Source organism: Ptychodera flava, unplaced genomic scaffold (genome assembly GCF_041260155.1).
Source record: "Ptychodera flava strain L36383 unplaced genomic scaffold, AS_Pfla_20210202 Scaffold_143__1_contigs__length_115768_pilon, whole genome shotgun sequence".
NCBI classification, from domain to species: domain Eukaryota; kingdom Metazoa; phylum Hemichordata; class Enteropneusta; family Ptychoderidae; genus Ptychodera; species Ptychodera flava.
The window spans coordinates 33,631-59,283 of record NW_027248325.1 but is presented as its reverse complement, the minus strand read 5'-3'; the positions used below and the strand labels follow the sequence as shown (position 1 = coordinate 59,283).

The 25,653-nt window shown below is 36.6% G+C and overlaps 1 long non-coding RNA gene across 3 annotated transcripts; it reads left to right on the top strand.

Moving 5' to 3' along the window:
- Window positions 1-1,984: 1,984 nt before the first annotated feature.
- LOC139126871 (uncharacterized) lies at window positions 1,985-15,015 on the top strand. Of its 3 annotated transcripts, XR_011550843.1 has the most exons (4): window positions 1,993-2,291; window positions 11,865-12,033; window positions 12,181-12,363; window positions 14,732-15,015. It is a non-coding gene; the product is annotated as an uncharacterized lncRNA (long non-coding RNA). The 3 variants fall into 3 exon arrangements; XR_011550842.1 differs by having other exon boundaries at window positions 1,985-2,291; window positions 12,181-15,015; XR_011550844.1 differs by having other exon boundaries at window positions 1,986-2,291; window positions 11,865-11,956; window positions 12,181-15,015.
- Window positions 15,016-25,653: the final 10,638 nt, after the last annotated feature.

The following is a 25,653-nucleotide window of genomic DNA, read 5'->3' as shown; positions in this document are numbered from 1 at the left end:
CCCTGTTTCGGCTTTTTCAAACTAGTTAGTAATTGAATGACCCGCCATATTCGTAAGCGTAACCTCTGCGTTCTGACCATGCAGTACTTTTATGTACATTTTGTGTGACTTTTGCCGTACTGTTTCGGCACCGCTTTCAAACTTTTGCCGTGTCGGCGGCTATCGATAAACTTGTACCACAGACTTTAAAATGATATGAAGACTTTTTTTCGTACGGTTTCTTACCACGTTCTCACAAAGATTAAAGCATGTACGTGAATGTTGACACTATACTTTTTTAGTGCTTTGATTTGTAACATTATGCTCTAGTGCTAGTTCCCCAAGGTAGCCTAGAGCGGTGTTGAAACGTCTTGAGTCACGGTGCCGAAACAACTTTGGGCCGGAAATGGAGAGGCTGAAACGTCTTGGGCCGAAACGACTTGGTGCGGAAACGTCTAGAATCCATGGCATTCAGCCTGAAATATACGCCTATTGCCCAGGAACGACTGGAACATGGTTCAGTATGGATGATAATGCAAGTCATTTTCCGTCATAACATAAGCAATCATGCAACATGCACCGTTTGATCTAGCCTTCCAATTTTCAAACCCAAGTCTGGCCGTTTACTAGAGTAGTATACGTTCCCTCATTTGAGGGTATAACTGTACACTTGGCATGTGGCTATGATCGATTATGTATAGATCTATACGGTATTCATAATCTTCCCATAAAATGACCGTGATTCTGCTTTATGAACACTGGTTCAAATTGAAAAAGAGTTTGCGCGAACCAACATGGGTCTTGTGGCCGTAAAGACTTAGGTTCAGAAAAAGGGTGAGACGACGAAGTGGTAGGAGCACATTTTCACACAATCAAAATAGTGCAACACTTCTTTAATACCCAACTTTCTGCATTTCTGTGATTACTGCTTGTCGAGTATCTTCAATGGAATGAGTCGTCAATTTCCTTCCCATTCGTCTTCTGTTCTGTCCCTGACGACATTTGCTGGCGAGTCATTTAGATATTTTTGCTGCTATATTTGCGTTGCTTTCCACCATATATGTATTGTTGACTAAGCTAACAGATCGCTTCATTTCGGTGAAGTATCGAGCTTCAATCAAAAATAAATTCATACCGTAATGTTTGTGGGGAGGTGCTTCAGTGAAGATATTTACATAACAATGCAAGCTACGCCCGTCACGTGTGCAAGCCATGATGTCATGAGTCTGACTCCATGAAGCCATGCATTGTCACTTGATTTGTGGAAACAGAAGACGTGCAGCGTGATTGATTTTTCGATTTTACTTCAAATTTCTCAATTTTGTTTTTAAATGACTGCATGTCCTAGTTGTTCACATCAAAAGGTAACGTGATATACAAATGTCAATGTTTTTTAAAGTCATTTTTTCGTCCTCTAGCGTGATAAAGTGTCCAAAAACGTTTTTCTCGTTAACGCAGTGTGAAGAGGGTCGCTGTCTTGGCCGCACCTGGTCAGTTCTTTGTTAATCCTTGGCTATTGAAATTTTCTCAAGCGATTGACACCATAAAGATCTAAAAAATTGTGTCAGGGATTTCTTTAATCTGGCTTAGTTTTTTTGTAGCAAATTCTTAAAGGCAATAGACTAGGGCTAAGTTGTCGCGTCATAAAAATCGATCTAAGGGATTAAAAACAAGTCCCAGACATAATTACGCAAGCTTGCATTCGCGCAAAGTTGAACGGGATATCTCGAAGTGTATAAGCACAAGACATAGAGAAAACTGGTTTTTAGGAGGTTATTTAAATTGCCTGTCACGTGACAGTTATGTAAACAATGGTTACACTGTAGTGACCAAATTGTTCCCCTATATCTGGGCTTTCAGAAAATACATACTTTTAGGGGTTTCTGAGCTCAATAATTACCAGAGAATCATTGGATTAAAAGGGTCGATTTCTTGTCTTGGAACCTTAAGGACCAAAATTTGTTCGAAATTTTTACGGTGTACTTTCTGTTATAAAATGCTATCAACCAGGAAGGTCATCAACGGACCTACACCTGCACATAGTTACTCAGTCAGTGAACCACAGGTAAATCTCTTTGAGCTAAAACCATTGAAGATAGCTCATAATGTAAAGTTAAAGAGCTGGTATTTCTTTTATGTATTAACAGGCCTGGGACTGGACTGCATTCAAAAGAACTCTATCTCCATCGTTCATCCATAAGTACCAGTCATTTGCTGGTAGAGAGTTTAAGCTGTGGGTTCAGGTGGCGATGTTTGTTCTGGCTGGAAATATACCCAACCAGTACCTACCATTGTGGCATCTTATTGGTGAAGTAAGTCAATCAAAAACATTTGGTAATGAAGCTTTAAAGCTATACAGTCATCTGTAATTTAAATATGCCCATATATGGTCAAAGGGCCATTCCTTGGTATTCAAAATGCCCATGTGATGGCACTGTTTTTAAAAAGCTCCCACCTGCTTAAAATCTACTCTCTCCTTCGCAAGGTCCTCTCTCAGTGCATATATTGACACACTCAACCACCATGACTTCAATTTGTCTGGCAGCAACCCTCATCAGGCCTTTTCAGCCAACCAAATAACATCTTCAATCCTCACACATGTTGGCTCATTCAAAATCACATATGATATCACCACAAATAAAATCTTGTCATTTACCCAAACTGACCATAAATCACTGTATTGGTACTCAGACTGATACACTATCCTTCACTGACAAGGCCACATTGGCACTTAAGTATCAATACTGTAATATTTCATACAACAACACACAAACTGATGTTGAATCATAGACAGTAGAGTGAGAACAAACATGTAATTGGCAGTATATCTACAACTTCCTTTGAACGAAGCCTAGTTATAATCCACTTTAATCCAGATAAAATTTGCATGAAGTATCATTTTTCATTGTCGGGACTTCAGTAACAATCTGTTCACCTTCAGAAATGTAATTTTCTGATGTACATGTACACAACATTCCAATATAGCATCTTATGAAGCTGACATGAATATTACCAGTACTATTCCTCTGAGGCATTCATTAATGATCAGCAAGCCAGCTAAAAAACAAAGATCAGGCAAAATGCTAGGAAAACATATTTTGAGTGACAGCGCTCTCAGTAGTTCTGACCATAAAGAATACATCATGATTAAATGGTATTTATCACATGTAGGTCACCAAATACTTTGACAAACCATGTTAATTTTGTCATAAGACAACATCTGACAATAAACTGATTACTCCAATAGATAATTTATGAAGTGGGCATGGGAAACTGAAAAGTTGCTGATAGTAGGCCTTCAAATAGCTACCTAAATATTACCCCATACCTATTCCTATTCTTGAGTCACAGCACAGCAAACCAGGAAACATGTGTAACACAAGTCAGAGCTTTCCTCTCAAAAGACAGTGCATCTTCCACTTCTGACAATTGCTGTTGTTCATTCTTGATTCTTGTTATGAACAGGTGTTGAAAACAAGTTTTGTTGACCTTGATAATTACTGTTGTTTATTCATGATTTTTGGTTTAAAGATACCTTAGAATCATTTTGATTGACTAAGACATTAACCAATGCTTACACTAGGTTCAAACATGGTAACAATGTTACTAATTGTTAGTGTACTTATATGATAGTTCCTGTTCTTTGTTTTTGATTGTAACAATGTTACTAATTGTTAGTGTACTTATATGATAGTTATTGTTCTTTATTTTGATTCCTCATTTAAACATGTCTTATTCTAGGTTCAAACATGGCTACAATGTTACTAATCGTTAGTGTACTTATATGATAGTTCCTGTGCTTTGTTTTGATTCCTCATTTAAACATGTCTTATTCTAGGTTCAAATGGTAACTAATTGTTAGTGTACTTATATAATACATGTAGTTACTGTTCTTTATTTTTGATTCCTAATTTAAACATGTCTATTCTAGACATTAATCAATGCTTACTCTAGGTTCAAACATGGTAACAATGTTACTAATTGTTAGTGTACTTATATGATAATTACTGTTATTTATTTTTGATTCCTCATTTAAACATGTCTTATAAAACATTTTCATTGACTAAGACATGATGGTTATTGTTGCTTTACACATGATTAGTGACCTGTTTTAAACTTATTATAAAATTTGGTTCATTAAAACAATAACAAAAATGACAATAACTAAATGTTTGTTTTTGGTTTAAACATGATTATATTGTTCCTGATTGTTGGACAACTCGTCACAATTACTGTTATTTATTCTTCATTCTTGTTTCAAAACGTGTTATAAAATGTTATTGACATAGGCAATAACCAATGTTTATTCTTGCTTTACACATGATTATATTGTTACTAATTGTTAGAGGACTCATCACTATTACTATTGTTCATTCTTTTTTCAAATGTGTCATAAAAATTTTATTGACTAAGACGATAACCAATGTTTATTTTTGGTTTACACATGATTATATTGTTACTTAAAAACTATCTACTGTTGATTGACCAATCAGAGTGCTCAATTCAGGGTGTTTTATCTACTCATAAAGCCTTGGTCACCAAATTCCAGAAACAAATGACAGCGCCGTAATAAAGTACTGTCCAATCAAAAGTGAACATGTCATATTCTGTAGACATCTGGGACGTTGTAATATTCAAATTTGGTAACACAGCGGAAACCAGCTGCAACACAAAATCTGCTGTGGTACAAACATAAACTAATGTGCCCTAGGGCATTTATAGGATGGTCCATTACTTTGGAAGGCTATTTCACAAAATCTGCTGTGGTACAAACATAAACTAATGTGCCCTAGGGCATTTATAGGATGTTCCATTACATTGAAAGGCTGTTTCACAATAATAGTTTTAATTCATATCCTAAACATGTTACATTGACAAGCGGGACGGTTGACGTAAACACATTGAAAACAAAAATATATCAGTTAGGGGCGATAGTTTTTAAGTCGGATAAAACCCTCATACTCGGGCTCTTCTGGTATATAAAGTCCAACCCTACGATAAAATGTCTCGGCCTGCGGCCTCGACATTTTATCATTGGGTTGGACTTTATATACTAGAAGAGCCCTCATACTCGGGCTTTATCCTATACTAAAACTATGTTCGGATGGTGCAAAATTGGAAACATTTCAGGTACAGTATTTTTATTTAAAAAACACCAGGGTTATTAACTTAAAGCCGCTGTATTTGTAACTTTTAACAATTTTTTTCATATTTTTGATTAAAATGACATCCTCAGTATGTGAAAGTAGACCATAATTAATGTTGAATCGCATGGTTTGCATGCCCAGCTCGCCTCACAAATGTGTACGATTAACAATAAAAGGAGTGAAAAATGACTTCTTGTCCGGACCAGAAGTCAGGCTTTGTTGACACACGAAATGAAACGTAATCACACCACTGCGCATGCTCAACCACATCTACGCAAATTTTACTGTGGTGTCCATAGAAACCTACGCTCTTTGAAAAGGTCTGGTCCATCGAAACTGGAGTCTCGGCTTAAAACGGCGAAAGTTGGGTGAAATACCGGAAAGATATAAATATGTATGTGTTTACAGATTGTTCCGACTATAATGGGCCGTGCAAACAAACGTTTTTGAACAGCTAAACTAAAGATGGAGGCAGTCGATTGTAAGCTTCATGCACTGCATTCCACGTTGTGACCGACGGTACACGGAGATCAAGTTTGCTGAATGAATTGAGAGAGAAAAATATATATACATAAAAATTCAATACTTCACCATCGTAATCATTGAACTAGTCGTTTCTTCCATTATGGAGTATAATTAAATTTCGTTGAAAATAATGAAGGGACTGATTCTGCTCAGTCTACTCAAACGAAGTTTAATGTACGGCAGGGCTACGCTACAGGCAACACAGCCTATCAACTTCGCATGTCATCGCTGTAACTGAAAACGCTCAGAAAGTTACAAATTGTATCTTGAATGCAGTACAAAAATCTTACTTATTAAATTTAAAAGTATTTCCAAATAATATCGAACGCAACAGGTATCTAATCCTTACAAGGACTACCGTAGTGCAATTACCGACTAGCTGCGATGCGACGGAGCTCCAGGCATGGTGGTAGAAGTTCGAACACGAGAGATCTCGGCCTCACTGCAAAGTCGTCCAAAGCGCACCCCGCCCGACAGCAATCTACATGTAACCTCTTGGTTTGATTCTGTTGTTTACTTACTTTTGGAAAGAATTCATGATACATATATCTGACTTTCACAACTGCACAATTTGCTTAGGACTGTGATTTTGGCTGTAGTCTAGAGACGATTGGAGGGAGCTAAGGCAGGCCCCAAATTTGCATGGACAATGCCCGGGACGATTTATACACGCAGACACGCAGCTCGATGAGAAAGTCGTTCACATAAACCTAAATGAAGTGATCAATACAAAAGTTTTAAACATCACTTGTTCTGTAAATTTATGATCAATGGTTCTGACCTACGGATTTTACACTGCCGCGTCGTTTTTTCTTGCGTTTGGCTGGCTACTAGTCCTGTAAGACTGTACTGCATGGAGGTAGTAGACTGTACAAGTGCAGTGGGGCCGGGCCGAGATTGGCGTGGGGCCTGCAGCAAGGTAAAGTTGACAGCGTCCATTGCAGAATGCCTGCGTCTTCGCCTTTCGCGTTTGGGAGGAAATTTACCGCTGTATTCAGAATGCCTTTTTACCGGTATAAAAGCTCAAAACTGATGCATCAAAAGCCAAGAGTCTGTAAATTTCTTAGCAGTAGCTTCATTGTTGTTTCTAAATTTTCACTGAGATATCAGCCGTACTGGATCTGGTTGTTCTTGACTCAGACATACACAGCTGTTTAGGGAGCCATCATTATTTACAGCCGGGGGGGGGGGGTCAGAGGAATTACATTAGAAACTCCGAAATTTTGAGTCACACCCTAGCCAACCATGATGAATTTGAGTAACCCCTCTCTTACACAGAAATTTTGGCTTACCTTAGCCCATGTAACAATATGTAGATATAAAAGCTCACCTAATAACCAGTCTCAGATCATATAGTATTGTTGAATTTGGATGGGTAGCATGTCATTATGGTATGGTTAACGATGCGACTCAGGTTCAAAGGTCAATTTTAGCATTTTTTTTTTATTTCAAATTTCGAACCACTGAAACGTGGTCTTTCTTTTGGGGAAAGGTGTTGGGTCACATCGTACCGGGAAATTCCTGAAATATCACTAAAATGGCAAACTATCAGCTACACCGCGTGCCATTATTTCCCTTTTGTCTTAACGGTCGCGGATTACCGACCACGATATCTTTGATAAACACGCAGAGATTATGTATAGGCTTTGCGGTATAATGCGCATGCGCTAGCTTCAACGTTAGGCTCAGCGTTTTGAACTCCGCATGTATCGGTACGTCGAGCTGACCAAAGCCGGCGCTCGCGCTCCGTACCGTCGAAAAAGCAAGCGAGGTCCACAAAAGCGGACCTGAAAAAGACGGCAACTTGCGCAAAGGTTGATTTAAATGTAAACAGACCGACTTTGGCTCATACTCCCTGCAATAACGATCAAGAATGCAGTGAAGAGTCAGATTTGGCCAAGGACGCAGACGATAACGGAGACGTGCTCAGTTCAACAACTTTGAAAGTATTTGACACGCTGCTTTTCGAACATATTAGGCTATGCTGATTACATACCCGAGTCCAAAATTAGCCTGAGCGAGATGAAACTTCTGTTAGTTGCGATAATTTTATCACGCTTGCTGTACATGCTTGGTGTTAGTATCGTGTTCTTTTATATTTTTAAACTCGAGTTTTCTATCGTGCAGTCTTTTCGTCACGGTGTCTGCTGAGAAACCTTGAACAACACCGTACCCGACAACACGCGACATTTATGTCAAGGAGTTTCCCAAGCCAGTGCAGGAGTTCATACACACATAATGTAGATTCACAAGAGCAAGTTCACCGATCTGCTAATTTTTCGAAACGAAATGCAAATATTTTTTTATTTCATGCCTTTTCTTTCTTTAAATATAACCCAAAAATTAAATTACGTCAAACGTGAATTGCGAGGGTTCACAAATGATTCTTGTGTGCGTGTTGTCTAAACTTATCAATTACCCGCAGACTCCACAGCTGCTAGCTGGACCTCAACACTGAACGTAAAACAAACCCCGCTCAACTTCTAGAAGTGCTGAAACTAGCAATTTTTGCTATATGAGGTCAGTCATCGAAAGTTTGACTACAAGTAAAAATCTTCGAAATACTTGTAATTATGTGTGCGCTGGTATTGCGCAAGTCGAGTGACTCCACTGTAGACTAGTCGATACTCTGTCTCTCGGAACACGCTGTCGATGACAGCCTGCACTGTTCTACGCTACGGCGTGATTATTATTAGTTTGATAAAATCGGTACAAGAACACATATAAATAAAGTTTGAAAAAATAACACGAGTCAATCTCTCCCGTCGTAACGAAGGGCGACAAGTTTGCAGTGCGGTGCAAAAGCTAAGAAATACGACATACATTTTATGTTGTCAAGAGTTACGTGTGTTCGTCTCATCTTGAGGTAGGAAAACTAGCAAGTGACGTCCCGTTCGCACTGTGTCTGCGCTAACAGGAACTTGACAATCACTTTTCACAAAGAACATGCATAAATTGCCGATCGCGAGACAGGAAGTAGACAACTTGAGTCAAGAACAAGTGAATGCCCGACGCGATCGCGCGACGACAGCACATAAGTCTCGATCGGATAGACTTTTTACGCAAGTTTCGACGTCTTCGTCTTGACTGTGAACTCTGGTAACCAGATTGTAACCGTTGAGACAACAGTATACAGTTAATATGCTAGTTAAACGTTCCAAAATGGATTAAATCGCTAATTACCCCTCTGTGTTTGTTGTGTAAATACCACCCACTGCTGGCACTAAGCATTTGCCAGTTCAGTGTATAATTTCTTTCTATTTTTACACGATCTGCAATCCTAAACATATTCAAAATTCCCAAAACTGACTCTAAATATTTCAATTTAGTCCTGGTGTAAGAAAATTCGCAGAAAATAGTGCGCGAGTCGGACTTCTTGGTCACAATGTGTGACGCATAGGTCGTTTACACAAATCGTCGATTTCCTCAGTTCCGTTTTTGGCAGTGCGTACATTATTCAAATAAGTATAAGTCGGCGGCGCCTGGACAGACTAGCCTGATCTTTCACCTGTGGACAGTGAATGAATATATCTGAAAGACCGTGTCTCAGATTTCCGATAAAGGCCTGGAACTGAAGATGTCCTGACAAACGTGAACAAAGGCCGATAATTTATGCAAAAAACGTCAAGTTGACACTTTGAAGGTGCATTGTGCGAAAACAAAAGCGAATTTCAAAAATCCGGGACACGGTTTTTTGCCCAGTATACCCAGCCGTCGATTGCCGTAAGGGACTGGTCAGTTTCTTCGGCCTGGGGGGGGGGGGGCCGGTGGATTATTTTTTGCCGAAGTCAAAAAGTGGCTGACCCCCCCTATTCCAAATTTTGAAAACAGGGTGACCCCCCCTATTCCAAATTTCTAAAACAGGGTGACCCCCCCCCCCGGCTCGACAAAGGTAAAACAAAAGATGGACATAAATTATATATAAATATATATATATATATATATATATATATATATATATATATATATATATATATATATATATATATATATATTTTACATTTTACATATATTTATATTTTAAATAGTCATTCTATGTTTTAGTGAATTGTTGACATGTCAGTTGTAAGATAGGAATTTCAAAGTGTCAATCTTAAAGTTTAAATACAGTACATTTTGAATGAGCTGTATTTTGAATGAGCTGTGAATGTATTTCACACTTTCTCTGCTTAACCAGATGTCCTGAACTGTTGTACAGAAATGGATGTCAATCATTAATATCAAAGAGGAAAAAGCAGTGAATCAAAAACTTTGATGGGTGTTAAGACTTGCCAACCATCCAATTAAATCTACTGAGGAGCCATAGAGAGCTTTTTTAGCCAAATCTGATGTGTACAGTGTCTGAGAGGACCTTTTCTTGTGTAACATTGAAACCATAAAAGCACAGCTAATAATGACAAAAACTACCTTTTTTAACTGTTATTTTGTTCATAAAAAAGCATCTTTCTACAGAAAACCTATGAAACAAAGGAAAATAATTGCATCAATGAGAAGGAAAGATATCTTGTCATTTTTCTATCTCTAAAATAAGTCACTGTATCAAATATATATTGTGAAATATTTGTGCATGTTGCTTTCTCATACTGAATTCTCACAGAGAGAACAGAAAAGTATCAGGAATTTGTCATCCTTTTCATATGAAATGCAGATTTCATAATGGTACACTTTCACTTAGCAAACATCAAGATATCTCTGAAAGTATGGCGCCCGAAGGGCGCGCCAAAAAATATGAAACATCCTGATATCTCTGATATATATGCCTTGTATATTAAAGTCATGCACCTGAAGGGCATGCTGAAAGATGTATGATATATTAAAGTAATGAGCTTGAAGAGCACGCTGAAAAATATTGAACATACAGATATCTCTGATGTATGTATGCTTGATATGTTAAAGTTGGGCGTGCTGAAAAATATGACTGATTATTAATTAAAGTTACGCGCCCGAAGGCCGCGCCGAAAAATACAACTGAATGATGAATTTTGTGGCTGACACTAGCATTTTAGGCAATGATGAGCCTGTGTCAAAATTCAAAAACACACTGACCCCCCCTATTGGGCATTTCAAAAACATGGTGACCCCCCCTATCACCAAAGTCAAAAACAGGGTGACCCCCCCCATGAATCCACCGGCCCCCCCCCCCAGGCTGAAGAAACTGACCAGTCCCTAAACAGATCACCAAGGCCGATTGGAGATTTGTACTTACACTTTTTTTAGTAAAAAAACTAAAAAAACACGTGTTTTTGAGTAAAACAGCCGTATGCGCACTGTTTTTAAAAAACTAACAAATTTTCTGAACTCTTCGGTGACCGAGCAGATAGAAAAGTACCACATGTTCGGGTGTGTGACCACGTCTTCTTTGTGAAAATGAGGATTGAAAATAAGTGACAATGAACCCGAGTCGCTACCTTAAATGTCCAAATAGTTGTTGAACTGAAGTCAATTAAAATATAATTTTCGTGATAATACAGAGGATGAATTCACAACAGTTCAGTTTTGTCCTAGATCCTGTGCACTAATAATGGTATCTCGAGAACATTTCTCCGTGACCCAGCCTCTCCTTCCACCTCTGGTAACGACCGTAGAAAACTACTGTGTAACATCATCACCACTGTCAATCCTCATCTTCACTGTCGCTAGTGCCATTGAGTACATGAACAAAGATATCATTCTTATCGTTACTATCTTCTCTTTCATTTAGTATTGCTAGTATTGGCAGCTACTTGCGGTTTTTTGCCTGGCTTCATGTAGTTGATATTTATTGTTCTGTTAAAGTATTTATTTGCTTTTTATTTAACATGTATCAGAGTGAAATATACATTATCAACTTATCATTATGTCATTGAGGACAAAGTAAGACAAAGAAATAACATGTTTGGAAAAGAGTTATTGGACATTTTTCGTTCTCTTTTCAAGCTTTTGGTTAACTTCTCGGCGATCTCGACAATAGGTCAAACCCGGAATTCAAAGGCATTTAGGGACCGCGGCAACAAAAGCGTGTTCACAAATGTGCATAGAAATAATGGTATGTGACAATGTGTATTTCCAAACATGTTTTTGTAAACGCTGATTTGTTTGTACCGCCATCCCTTGGGCATACTGAGTCAGTACATTGCATAGATGATTGACAAGGGTATCAGTACCGTTTTCAATGCTGATATTACAACAGATTTGTTTTCAATTATGACTTCAATGTTTTCATGCTCTGCACAGATGCTGTGAATAGTGCCCAAATGAAAGCTGGTGAAATTGGCAAAAATGGAGATACTGATCTTAAAGATCTGCTGAAGAAAGCAAGGAAGATTGTACGTGAACTTGAAGGCAGAGATTTCATTGATCCTGAAAGTTATGCTGAAAATGAGTTACAAAATGGTATTTGAAAGTAAGGACACTAATTAAAACTGCAAATGATTGCCTGGTTATCAGAAATACCACTTGTATCTCTAAGCCTGGTTACTTATCAAATCTCTCTGTCCTTTGTCAGTGGTTTTGTTTTTTGATGGGATGAATTATTTTCTTGATTTGCAAGCACCTGAGAGAGTCAAGAATCTGAAAAAAGGAAGAGGGTGCTCTTGGAGATAAATTTGAAGTCAGTAACAACATGGATGACCTTATGGATAAATTTCGTGACTTGATTAGTGAGAGCGAGCAAACAGATCGGATACATGAAGTGGAGACATTCAACCAACTCAACAAAGATCCAGATTATAAGGTACAATTACAGTCTAATCATCCTGTTCACTCCTATTTATAATGAACCGGACCACACTCGATGTTGATTAAAGTGGGTTTTAGCAAAACTATGATCATGAAAGGGCTGAAGGAGACAAACTTTTGTATACAATTTTCAGTAGTTTTGCTTAATGATTGAATTAAAGGAAGAGGGTGCTCTTGGAGATAAATTTGAAGTCAGTAACAACATGGATGACCTTATGGATAAATTTCGTGACTTGATTAGTGCGAGCGAGCAAATAGATTGGATACATGAAGTGGAGACATTCAACCAACTCAACAAAGATCCAGATTATAGGTACAATTACAGTCTAATCATCCTGTTCACCCCTATTTATAATGAACCGGACCACACTCGATGTTGATTAAAGTGGGCTTTAGCAAAACTATGATCATGAAAGGGCTAAAGGAGACAAACTTTTGTAAACAATTTTCAGTAGTTTTGCTTAATTAAATTATTTTATGGTGTACCTGCATACAAATTAAGCAAACTTCAACACATCCAGAATTCTGCTGCTCGGTTAGTAACCAGGCGGAAGTTCAGCAGTCATATTACACCCATACTTAAGGAATTACACTGGCTTCCAATTGAACACCGTGTACGTTTTAAAATCTTGTGTCTTATTTTTAAAGTAATTCATTGTAAATCAGCGCCATCATACCTAGCAGAACTTTTAAGTATTGAATGTCCAGTTCGTAATACAAGAAACAGTGCAGGTGTTAGACTCTGTCCGTTTTCAATCAAAGATCAGGGAAAGCAACCTTCAAAAATATATGGTGACAGGGCTTTTAGCGTTTACGCACCTAAGCTTTGGAATAGTCTGCCAATTGAGCTCCGGATCGTGAAGGAATTTGTTTTATTTAAGAAATCTTTGAAAACTTTTATTTTTCGCGACTGCTACTGCTTATACTAGACTGTGTGATTTTTAAAGTGTATGGTTTTAGTCTATTACCGGTATGCCAGTTCACTTTTTTTTTTCTTCTGATCTTAAATTTAATTTTTTTTATTAAATTTCTTTCTGAATCGTTTTAATTTGATTGTTACACTTTCTTTTTACTTTTTAGCTACTATAGACTATAGTCTATAGAAGCTATTGGGATGGGTATCCGTCCGGCGTCCGTCGTCAGTCTGTATGTATGTATGTATGTATGTATGTATGTATGTATGTATGTATGTATGTATGTATGTATGTATGTATGTCCGTTTGTGAGGCGTCCGTCCACTCAAATATCTTGAGAACCGCAGTACTTACTGATTTGATATTTGTTGTGCAGATGAAAAATATGATTTTGAGAAACTATTTTTTTTAATTTTTTGATATTGATGAAAATAGGCAAATTAATGCCAAAAAAGGTGTTTTTGGTAAAAAATCTTCTTCTTCATAACCGCTGGTCAGACACCTTCTTCATCAATACATGTGTCACAAAAAGTTATTCTCTACATAACACAGCAGAGCTCTGTCAACTGTTGAGTCGCTTGTTTTTTCAAAACCGCTGGTCAGACAGCTTTAATATTTGGTTTACATGTCCCTAGGATGACCTTAGTGAGATAATTTCATACAGTCAGGAATACTTAATTTTGTATCCATGTCTATAGTAGCTTCAGGGACTTTGGCCCTATGTTTTAATTTATATTTTTAATTGTTACTGTACTGTACAGACCGCTGAGACAGTTTTGTGTAGTGGTCTTTAAACAATAAATTATTTATTTATTTATTTATTTAATGATTGAATATGTCCTGCTGCACCATAAAGTATGATGATCATACAAAGTGTCAGACTTGCAAGCACAATCATTATGTATAAGATTCAATATTTTATGTACAACTTGCATATTTTGTCACAACTTGCAATGTTTTGTGTACAAGTTGCAATGTTTTATGACAACAGGTAATGTTTGGCACAACTTGTAATCTCTTGTGACAACTTACAATGTTTTTGTACAAGTTACAATGTTTCATGTACGCCTCGCAATATTTTGTCATAACTTGTAGTTGTTTGTGTAAACTTGCAATCTTTTGTGAAAACTTGCAATGTTTATGTACAAGGTGCAATCTTTTGTGACAACTTGCAATGTTTTGTGTACAACATGTTGTTATTGTTGGCAAATGGATTTTGTCTAAAGTTAAAACTTAGAAACATTGCACGTACAGACTGTTAAGTAATGAAAAGTTGATAACGACATTTTGACATTATTCTATCAAAAGACTGCATTAAAGAAATATAGTAATCACAGTGCTGTAAAATGAATGTAAAATGTAAAATGAGACAAGTTATTGTGAATGAATTTATGATTGTAGCTTAAAGATAGCAATGTTGATATTTTGTGACTATTTTATTTGGAACAGAAAACAATGGAAGAAGTTCAAGAATGTTTCAAGAATGCAGACAATGATCAGTGTTAATTGCTGCCAGGACGCGCCCTTGCGACAATGTCCCAAAAATGGAATCCGTTGTCATGCACTCTTATGTTGCCAGTCACCTTGGGCCCACTTGTGAGTCAACTGTGATGGGTGTAGTCTACAAGTAATATCTGTTACGGACGATGATCTTTGTTTTGCATAATTATTGTGTACTTTCGGAGCTAGATCTATGATTAAAAGTAATTAAAACGCTCCACTTGATATCATGATTTGCTTGAATGTAGTCCGTCTGAGTTATGATTTGCGGCAGATATGGTTTACTGCTTCAATTGCCTGAAATTCAAGCATAGCGACGCGGTCCCAGTAGCTTGAATTTTGTTCAGTGAAACTAATGTGTTCCGAAATAATGCAAAATTTGATTGACAACTGCTTGTTGTCCCCAAAATGTACAAAATGTCCCAAAAATAATTGGTAGTGGGACACAGTGTCCCCTGATCTAAAATTCCTGGCAGCAACACTGCAATGATGTTAGAGAATGGTAGAGATCTTCTTGACCAATAATAATAATAATAATAATAATAAGTACGGGTACTTTATTGATCTCCATAGAGAAATTACAATATCTGCTTAAAAGCAAAAAGGCAACAAAGAATAAAAAGTCAAACACGTTCACACACAAACATAAAAATGTGACGAAAACAAACTTGGTTAGAAATCTGCTCTGCTTGATTTGAGATTGTAGTTAAAATAGCTCTTGGTATAAAGGAATGCTTAAAACGGTGTGTGTGTGCAAAGGGCACTCTAAATCTACCACTTCTTTCGATACGATGACTATCAAATTCTTTGTACAAGGGATGTGTCTCATCACTGAGGATGGCATTTCTCTTATAAATCATTTTGTCTATGTAAATTTCATCAAATGAACATAATTTCCGCCCAACCACTTTACTAGCTTTTTTAATTACCTTTTCCAATCTAGTTTTCTCCTGGACTGAGATGTACCACCCCAACAAACAGCTCCAAACATTAAGACGCTTTGTACAGTAGATGAATAAAAAGTGTACAAAATACTAGGATTTACCTCAAAAGACCGTAACTTGCGCAAGCAATACAGGCGTGGTTGAGCTTTTTTAATAATATTTGTAGTGTTTTCCTTCCAGTTTAACTTACTGTCAAAAATTTGACCTTGATATTTGCAATTACACACTCTGTTGACTGTTTTTCCCTTAATGCACACTGGTTGTGGCTCATTGTGCCTACGACTAAAATCAATCACCATCTCTTTAGTTTTAGTAACATTGAGGTGTAGAAAATTTTGATCGCACCATTTCACAAAATTATCAATTTCACACCTGTAATAACTATCATCATTGTTAGATATACAGCCAGCTAAGCTTGTGTCATCAGCGAACTTGAACGAGGGGCACGAGTCATGACTATGTCTAGCGTCTGCTGTATAAAGAGTAAACAAGAATGGAGCAAGTACCGTACCCTGGGGTGCACCTGTCTTTGTGTACAGAATCTTGGAAAGAATGGTGCCATGCTTACCAGAACCAAGTCTAACAAACTGGGGCCTGTTGGTGAGATAATCAAAAATCCATACGACTGTTGAAGCTAAAGCCCAAGCTAAAGATTCTTGGATGATGCTGAAATGGCTGTTCAAGTTAGTAGAACATTGTCAATTGAAGTGTGTCATTAAACGTAAGCCCATCAAATTTCATGTCAAAGTACACATTTGACATTTTTAGTGTATCAATAATCAATGATGACTGTGTAAAATTATTTCACAAATTGAAAATGTTTCCAGGATAGTTGTCTGTCATTCAGTGTGTAAGGTAAAAACATACAAAAAAGGCAATTTATCGAGAGTTTGAAGGATGTTGACCTAAAGCATTTGAATTTCAGTACATTCAGTTAGAGAATTTTTGACCAATTTTTGAAACAAGAATACAGCTATCATGCCACAAATTATTCTCAGCTAAATTCAAATTCCATGGACTTCAAGCTTTCAGGAATCCAAGAATGCTTGATTCTTTGTATTCCCCTTGCCTTGAAATGCTCTATCCTTTTCATAATTATGTTTCTGAAGATTCTTTATCTTTTTGATAACACTGTTGATCACTGTTTTGCACAGACAACGGCACTGGAATCTTCCAAACTTGATGCAGGTATTGCACAGCTAGATCCATATGTTGACCTTCTCAAAGAACAAACAGAAGACCTTGAACTACTGGTTGAGAATGCTACAATCCATGCACAAAATCTACCCAACAAGCAGAAGAATTGAATGCATAAGTGTTTGTTGTTTTTGATTCTGTCGTTTTGAATGTTATGGGGAATTTTTTAAATTATTCATTACGTAAACAATTAAGACCCAGTGCTATGTCATAAAAGATCCTATTATAATGATGAATAATAAACATAATTGAAGGAAAGAGATGTTATTGAGACATTATCAGCTATATATGAATAACATAGTAGGGTAAGTAGAAGCAATTTATTCTGTAACTCTGACCATTTAAGTCTTGATATGAGTATAGAGCAAAAAATTGCAGTTACTGAACTGTATCGATGAACGTGTGTGGTAATACATGTACCTTGCCAGTGTTTCAGTTTATTAGAAGTGAGTTCATGGGCAACATTTATTATGAGGGTCAACACAATGAAATAGATGTGAACAGACAAGATGAAAAGGTGTCTAGATGACTGTAAAGACTTCCAAAATCAATGCAGGGCTTTGTATAAATTTTATTTCAAGTCTCTCTACTGCACATTATCTAGAGACTCGGTGTGAGAGAGATTTCTGTATACCAACAGCATGTTACATTGACTGGGATTGCGTAATGAGATAAAACAGGACTATTAAACTGATAGTTTTCTGATTGCTTTCTGTCTTATTGCAGATACCCATAGATTTGGTGAAAATGCAGTCAAGGCAGCCAAAGCCCATGAGAACATTGGTGTTGCAGTCACAGACACAATGGCTGCAGCCAGAGCTGCAATGGCAGTCGCTGATGACACCAAAGAAATGGTAACAAAACCAGTATTTTCAGAGACTGTATAAATTGACCTAATCCACTGAATATGTTAATTTTCCTTTATTAGTCCCCACGGACACCATCGGGGTGGACTTTTAGGTTTGGTCATGTCCGTCCGTCCGTCCGTGCATGCATGCGTCCATTCACGCAGATATCTCAGAGACGCCTGAAGCGATTTCATTCAAACTTGGTACAAGGATAATTACCTATGGCATTCATATGCAGGTCGATTTGTTTTTACGATCCGATCCAATATGGCCGTCTGGCGGCCATTTTGTTTCCTGTATTTGATGTCGGTGCGTATGTTCACGCAAATTTCTCAGTGAAGCTAAGAGCGATTCCATTCAAACTTAGTACATAGATTACTCTATGTGTTATACATATGCGCATTGATTTTTGTTTTGATCCGGTCAAAATGGCTGCTTGGCGGCCATTTTGTTTCCTATATTTGACCATTTTGCATTCGTTCACGTAAATTTCTCAGCGATGCCGGGTGCGATTGCATTGAAAGTACATATATTAATCTCTATGTCATACATATGCATGCCAATTTTTGTAATGATTCAATCAAAAATGGCTGTGTGACGGCCATTTTCTTTCCTGTATTTGATATCCATCCACAGGGTCCCAAGGTGTGATGCACAGGGCTTCAAGGATGGTATTGATATTAATGCTGTGTGCATGCATAGGGGCTCATGAATGCAGATATCTGAGATATGCCTGTGCCAATTATTTTTAAACTTGGTACAAGGATACTACACTATGGTGTATATATGCAGGTCCATTTATATTGGTGTGGCATGCATAATTAGTGCTAATTTGCATAATGTGGGATGAGAGCGCGGTTTCTGTACGACTGTGCCACATTTGATGAAACTTTTTGCAGATCTTTTTCACACAGAGTTCTAATATCAATCAATGACATATGTTAGTATTGCATCAAGTAATTGTTAATTTGCATATTTGATGAATTTTTGCAATTAGGGTGATGTCTAGAATATACTGCAACAGATTTAATGAAACAAATGGTACAAATCTTAAGCACATAGCCCTACAATAGTGTACAAAGACACTTAGCAGTATCATGTTAATTAATTGCTATTTGCTTATTTCGTTCCTTTTCCTAATTAGTGGGCTATCTCCAGAAATACTGTTTTTAAATTTTATGAAACGTGATGCAGATGTTGATCTGTCAGTATTATAATACTATGTGAACACATTAAGGAGTATCATGTCAATTAATTGCTAATTTACATATTTAATGAACTTTCATAATTATTGTCATATGTCTAGTAATGCTGCATAAAATTTAATGAAATGGTGCAGATTTTTTCCTTCCAATAGTCAAATGGCATGTAAAGATATGTAGCATTTTGTTATCAATTAATTGCTTATTTGCATATTTATTGAATTTTGTAATTATGGTGATATGTCAAGAAATAGTTCAACAAATTTCATGAAACTTGGTACAGATGTTGAGCTCAAATTGCTTTAACAGTGAAAAAGACTGTCAAATTAATTATCAATGACACTTACTGGTATCATATATATATATATATATATATATATATATATATATATATATATTAATTAATTGCCAGTAGTTTGCATTTACATAATGGATTTTTGTTTTTAGGGTGATTGTCCAAAGTACGGCACCAAACTTTATGAAATATGGTACCAGTGATAATCTATCAGTGTTTGGATAGGATGCAAAAAATGTTTTGCAGCATCCTGTCGATTAAGTACTAATTGATTCATTTTAATGACCTTTTGCAATTAGTATGGCAGCTTACATAAGTCATATCAGAGGACTTGAATAAAAGTACCAATTAACAGTGGGGACTGTGTCATTGTCAATGACTTGTTTGGTTGTGTAATGACTTCATTTGTGGGTGTTTGTCAATATAGTAACAGGCTTTCTGGTGAAGTTGATTTTAATTTTCATACAGATTATTAAAGGGATAGTCCACCCAAATATCAACCTGCCTTTAAAAGTTGAAGGTTATTTTTGTAACATTTATGATCAAAAGATGAAAAATGTGTTGTTCATTCTCCTAGAAATTAATGTTTTATTAACTGATGTGTATGACGCCATTTTAGCGATATGGAAGCGCCACCAATCAGAATTCCTGAGAGAGGCTTGATCTTTGATGACGTAAAGTTTTCATATTTGTTTAAGGAAGTTAGAGGGTATCGCTAGGGGGTCTGATCTACCGTACGTTTGTATTGAGCTACTGCCCCATGGATACACTTTGCCTTATAACTTTGAACAGGAATTCAGCAATACCGAACTCCAGGATTTCGAACTTGGTGTTTTCGACAAATACACAGACACATCAATAAATTCAAAAGTAAAAGAAGGGCACGTGGCTCCACCTGTTACCGAAGAAAGCTGTACAAGCATGGCTCTTTTGGTAGCTTCATTCACAGTCCCTCTAGAGGGACTGTGCTTCATTATAAGTTACAACGTTACGGGAGGCCATGATCTTCCATATCGCCTGGTGACAAAACGAACTCTAAATTACGAAAATGATTGTATATTTGGGCAAAACATTTTGATCAGCATTGCAAGCTAGCCGTTATCACTTGAAAAAGAAATGATGTTGGATTTCAAACGCCCGAAGAGAACTGTATGACGACATTGCTCCGCCTATTTAGCCATTGCAATGTTGGTTTTAAAATACGGATAACTCTTTTTATAACAAAGAATGGTTATCGAAAAATTGCCAATTCAAAGTGCTAGTTTTTCAGTTACATATAGAAAAAGAATGAACGAATGACGAGATAATTCCGAGCACCGTTCCCCATTGGGGAGGGAGGAGAGACAAAGCGGACGACCAGAAACGGCTCATCTGTCGACTCTAAATGGAGTTTTCCTTATCTAACAAACAATAGTATACATACACACTTTCATGTTCTCCGGGCACTAAATTAAACTTCAAACACACTTTCAAGTTCTAGGAGCACTAAATGAAATTTCAACTTATCCTTTCAACGTACAGTCATAAAACACACTAAATTTTCCTGTTCTCACAACTCACACTGAACTTTAACCCCTTGACTACCAAGGCCAATGTATTCCTATATACCAGGCCCCTTATGTAAATCTTGATAAAATCTGGGGTGTGGTCAATGCATCAACACTGCTTAGAGTAAAAATTAAGTCAGTACCAATATACCATATATTTTCTGAATCCGCGTGAAATTTCCCACTTTCTCATACATAAGTTTTGTATTTCCAGGTCACGTGACTGGTCACATGACTCATCATGTGACCAGAGTTGGCAAAGAATATGCTGGGGAAGAATATTTGAAGCATCAGAAATTTTGAATCCATAAAATGACGCAAATTTGAATACAGTTGCAATTTTCATGGCACTGTCTTTACATATATGTCATAATAACTACCCTTTACTTTATCTGATGTACTTGTTTAAGATTTTTCACCAAAAGGCAGAGTAAATGAACTACAAACATCAGCATCTGACATAATTCTGTATTTGAAATCGACACATTTTATTTGTAAATACCTGCTTTATGTTTTCCTTAGAGAAACCTGCATCTAAATGGTTATGATTTATCAAAATATAATTCACAATATTTAAAATACATTTTCGGGAACAACATATCATATGACCAATCACATGACCAGTCATGTGACCACTCATATTGACAATATGGCTGCTATAAAATTTCACTGGGTTATAGTAAAAAATTATATTTCCTCCAGTTTCATTCACAGAATATTGCTGTTAATAGAACATATTTATATATTAATCATTTGTTTTCAATAAATAAACATTTCACTAAAAAAACAAACCATAAAAATCTGGAAAGTAAATGACATTAACCAGCTTCAAACTACTTTCGTCAGATTCAGTGATAAGCCTGACCTTTTAGGGTCGAGGTCATGGGTCACGACATTTGCTTCCAGATTTTGGCCGTTCTTGGACATCCGGGGGCGCAATCACATTCAGGCCAGGCCAGAATACATCTACCTTAGTCGCGCTGCGTACCGATGCCAAAATTACGGGATTTTTAGGGGAAAAAACAAAGCAAATACGCCTATTTAACTGTGCTGGATATTTCCGGCACTAAAGATATATGGTAATTCAATATTGCGCCAGATATATCCGGCGTTCAAGGTAGTCAAGCGGTTAAACGTAAGTTACGGTAATTAGAAACCGCCATGGAGGTCGGAAGAGATAGCGAATCCGAGTAACCGTTTTCAGCAACGTCCAGGTGACAGGTCATGGAGATAAAATACCGAAAAAATCACAAACGTGAAAGTCACGACCTCACCACCGGTCATGGAGAAAAAAGTCAGAAAAAATTCAACACTTTACATTCATCTTCTTTGTTGCCTTAATCGTCCGATGACAGAAATAATCTACAATTTCTCCCCCAAACAGCGTGTAAAAATGTTGTAAATTTGACCGCTGAAGCAAAGTCATGACTTGGTATGTACTAGAGTTCAAATGCTGGTGTTGGCAAAATTAGCCAATCAAGTGTCTCTCTTCACGACCTGTGATCTTGTAAGGTCGAAGTTCGAATACGTAATAATCTCTGTGACCTGTGACCTGGGATGCTCTCATGGATCTGAAACATCAGTTTCTCGAGAAATGGGAGAGTATATTACCTTTTGACCAACTTTTATGCACTTGAAATCAATCAATTGAAGACATTTGGTGTCAGCTAGGATCCATGGTCTTTGGACATGTGTAATAATGCAAGTAACGATCCTGATAGCGACTTTTCTCTGCTATAAGCATACTGGTATTACAGTGTGAATGTTTTTTGGCGGACACATGACAGGTACTTTCAGTGGTTACGACTAGTAAACGGAACAAAAAGTCTTTAACTGGAATTCAAGTACCATTTTTGGATCCTAATCATTTAAAATACGTCCAAGGAAATTGTTTGGATAAATGGCAGCTGAACTAAGTTTCAGTTGACTGATGTTTTTCATTCATGATTCCAGGAAATGTTGCATTGGTTTGATAAATTCGTGCATTCTATGCGTAACCTAATTCATATGTGTTTAACAACCGACAGTATTAAAAAAATTTTTGAATAAAAAGAATTAATTTGTCATTTTTTACAATGAACACAGGGTACTTAGTTCGATCATTGTTTCAATTCTGTACAAAACAGTGCCATGTAGGACAGCTAAAAAATCTGAAGTTCGTACCAAACTTGATATGTATTTCACATATATCTACAAGCTTGGTACAAATTTCACAATTACCATGGTGAAAATCCCATAGTGTGTACCAAACTAGTACAAACTTTGTGCACATTTCACATGTTCAATTAAAGTGTGTATGAAATTTGTAACATATATGTACTAATATGTAGCAAGTTTTGATCTTTTCGTACGGGCTTACACCAGATGAGTTGTACAAGTTCATCCGGCTGTTGATTTTTATGGGTCTGGTAAGGCTACCAAACAAGGACTTATTGGAGTGTCCAGTCTTTGTACAGGGGCTGCTGGGCAAGATCCTTCATACCATCTCGCCAACGATTTAAAGCTATCATGGCTAAATTCTCAAAAATCAGTCACCCAGATCATGAAGATGCAGAGAACAGACCATCTAAAGTTGAGGAACTGTACACACATGTGAAACACATTTGTAAACAATATTTTCAGCCAGGGCGAAACGTGCCTGTGGATGAACTTATGGTGGCTGCAAAAGGTAGGGTCCCTGTGATGCAATTTGTGAGGGATAAACCAAAAGGGATTTGGAATTAAGTTATGGGTACTTGCAGATGCTGCAACAGGTTATACCATTGAATTTGATATTTATTTAAGCAAGAGGGAAACAAACACATCAAGGAATGGGTTGGGATATGATGTAGTCATGGGTCTTTGTAGGGATTTGTATAATAATGGTTATCATGTTTATTTTGACAATTTTTGTACTTCCCCAGTGTTATTGCATGATTGGAGGGAACTGGGTGTTCTTGTGTGTGGGACAATAACAAAAAATCGACAGGGTTTTCCAGCTTGTATGAAGGATGTCAGGTGGGAAAGGACTGCAGAAAGGGGATCAATGCGATGGTACAGGATAAAAACAATATGCTTACTTTGCAATGGAAAAGACAATAGAGCTGTGTATATCATGTCAACCATCCATACTGCATCTGAACATACCACAGTACAGAGACGTACAAAATCTAGGGAGGGAATGTTTCAGAGATTTAAATGAACCAGCCAGTTACAATAAGAGACTATAATAAGTACATGAGGGTGTTGATTTATTAGATCAGCTGATAGGCATGTATACAGTTGCGCATAAATGTACAAAATGGTGGAAAGAATTATTCTTTCATTTTATTGACATAGCTGTCGTAAATTCTTTCAAATTATTTCAACAGTTTCGGGAGGACTTCCCAGAATATGATGAAATGAGGAACCCCAGGGTTAAAGCCAACTTGAATTTAGGGAAGAAATGATAAGACTGCTTGCAGGCCTTGAGAACTAGATATGAACTGAAAATGCTCACGTGTTTCATTATATTGTAGTTATGTGTAAATTTGAACCTTTGCCACATGTTTGCAACTTCATTGAAAGTGTTATGATCAACATAATGAATAATATTCGCCACAGATTAATTCTAAATCCAAGTATATATCCCCAATCAGGAAAGTTCATTAAAATATGCAAATTAGGAATTGACTGAAATGTTCTCATTAAATATGCAAATGAGGAATTGGCTGAAGTAAAAATGTTAAATGACTTTCAATGTTGTATCATAGTATCTTTAATGTACATAGCAAGTTTCGTCAAATATGGTCTAGTCAATACAGATAAATATCCCTAATTAGGAAAGTTCATTAAATTTGCAAATAAGGAATCGACTAAAGTTAAAATGCTTAGTGATTTTCAATGTTTTATCATAGTATCTTTAATGTACATAGCAAAATTCGTCAAATATGGTCTAGTCAATACAGATAAATATCCCTAATTAGGAAAGTTCATTAAAATACGCAAATTAGGAATTGGCTGAAGTAAAAAAGTTTAATGACTTTCAATAATGTTGTTTTATAGTATCTTCAATATATGTAACAAGATTCATCAACTTCAGTCAAGTCAATTCAGATATACATCCCTAATTAGTGAAGTTCATTAAATATGTAAATAAGGAATTGGCTGAAGTGAAACTGCTTAATGATTTTCAATAATGTTATATCATAGTATCTTCAACTTACATAGCAAGTTTCATCTACTTTGGTCAAGTCAATTCAGATATATATATATATATATATATATATATATATATATATATATATATCTAATTAGGAAAGTTTATTAAATATGCAAATAAGTATTTGGCTGAAGTAAAAATGCTTAATGACTTTCAAAAATGTTATATCATAGCATCTTTAATGTACATAGCAAGTTTCATCAATTTTGTTGCAGTCAATTCAAATAAATATCCCTAAAGAGATACAACCCAGTCAAAGCACACTGTCCACGGAGGAGGACAAGACACAGAAATTCAGGAAACGACAGCAGGTTACCCCCATGGGACAGGGAGTAACCAACCAGCCTAAAGTTATAACCACTGCTATAATAATAATAATAATGATAATATTTTATTGCTTGCTTGTAAATATAGGATTTACATCACATTTGTGGCAATAAAAGTGTGATAACAAAAATAAGTTCAGATTTTTCTCCAATAAAGATAAAGTAAAAGTAATACAGTATAATAGTAGCTAATAATAATATAACTATTTATTTCTTTGTTTATCTAAAGTAAAAATATGATCTGCAATTTGTTCATTAAAAGATAACTCTTGTTTTGTTAGTAGAGAAATAAGCTGATTTTCAGTTGTATTCTTTGGACTTTGTATTTCGGA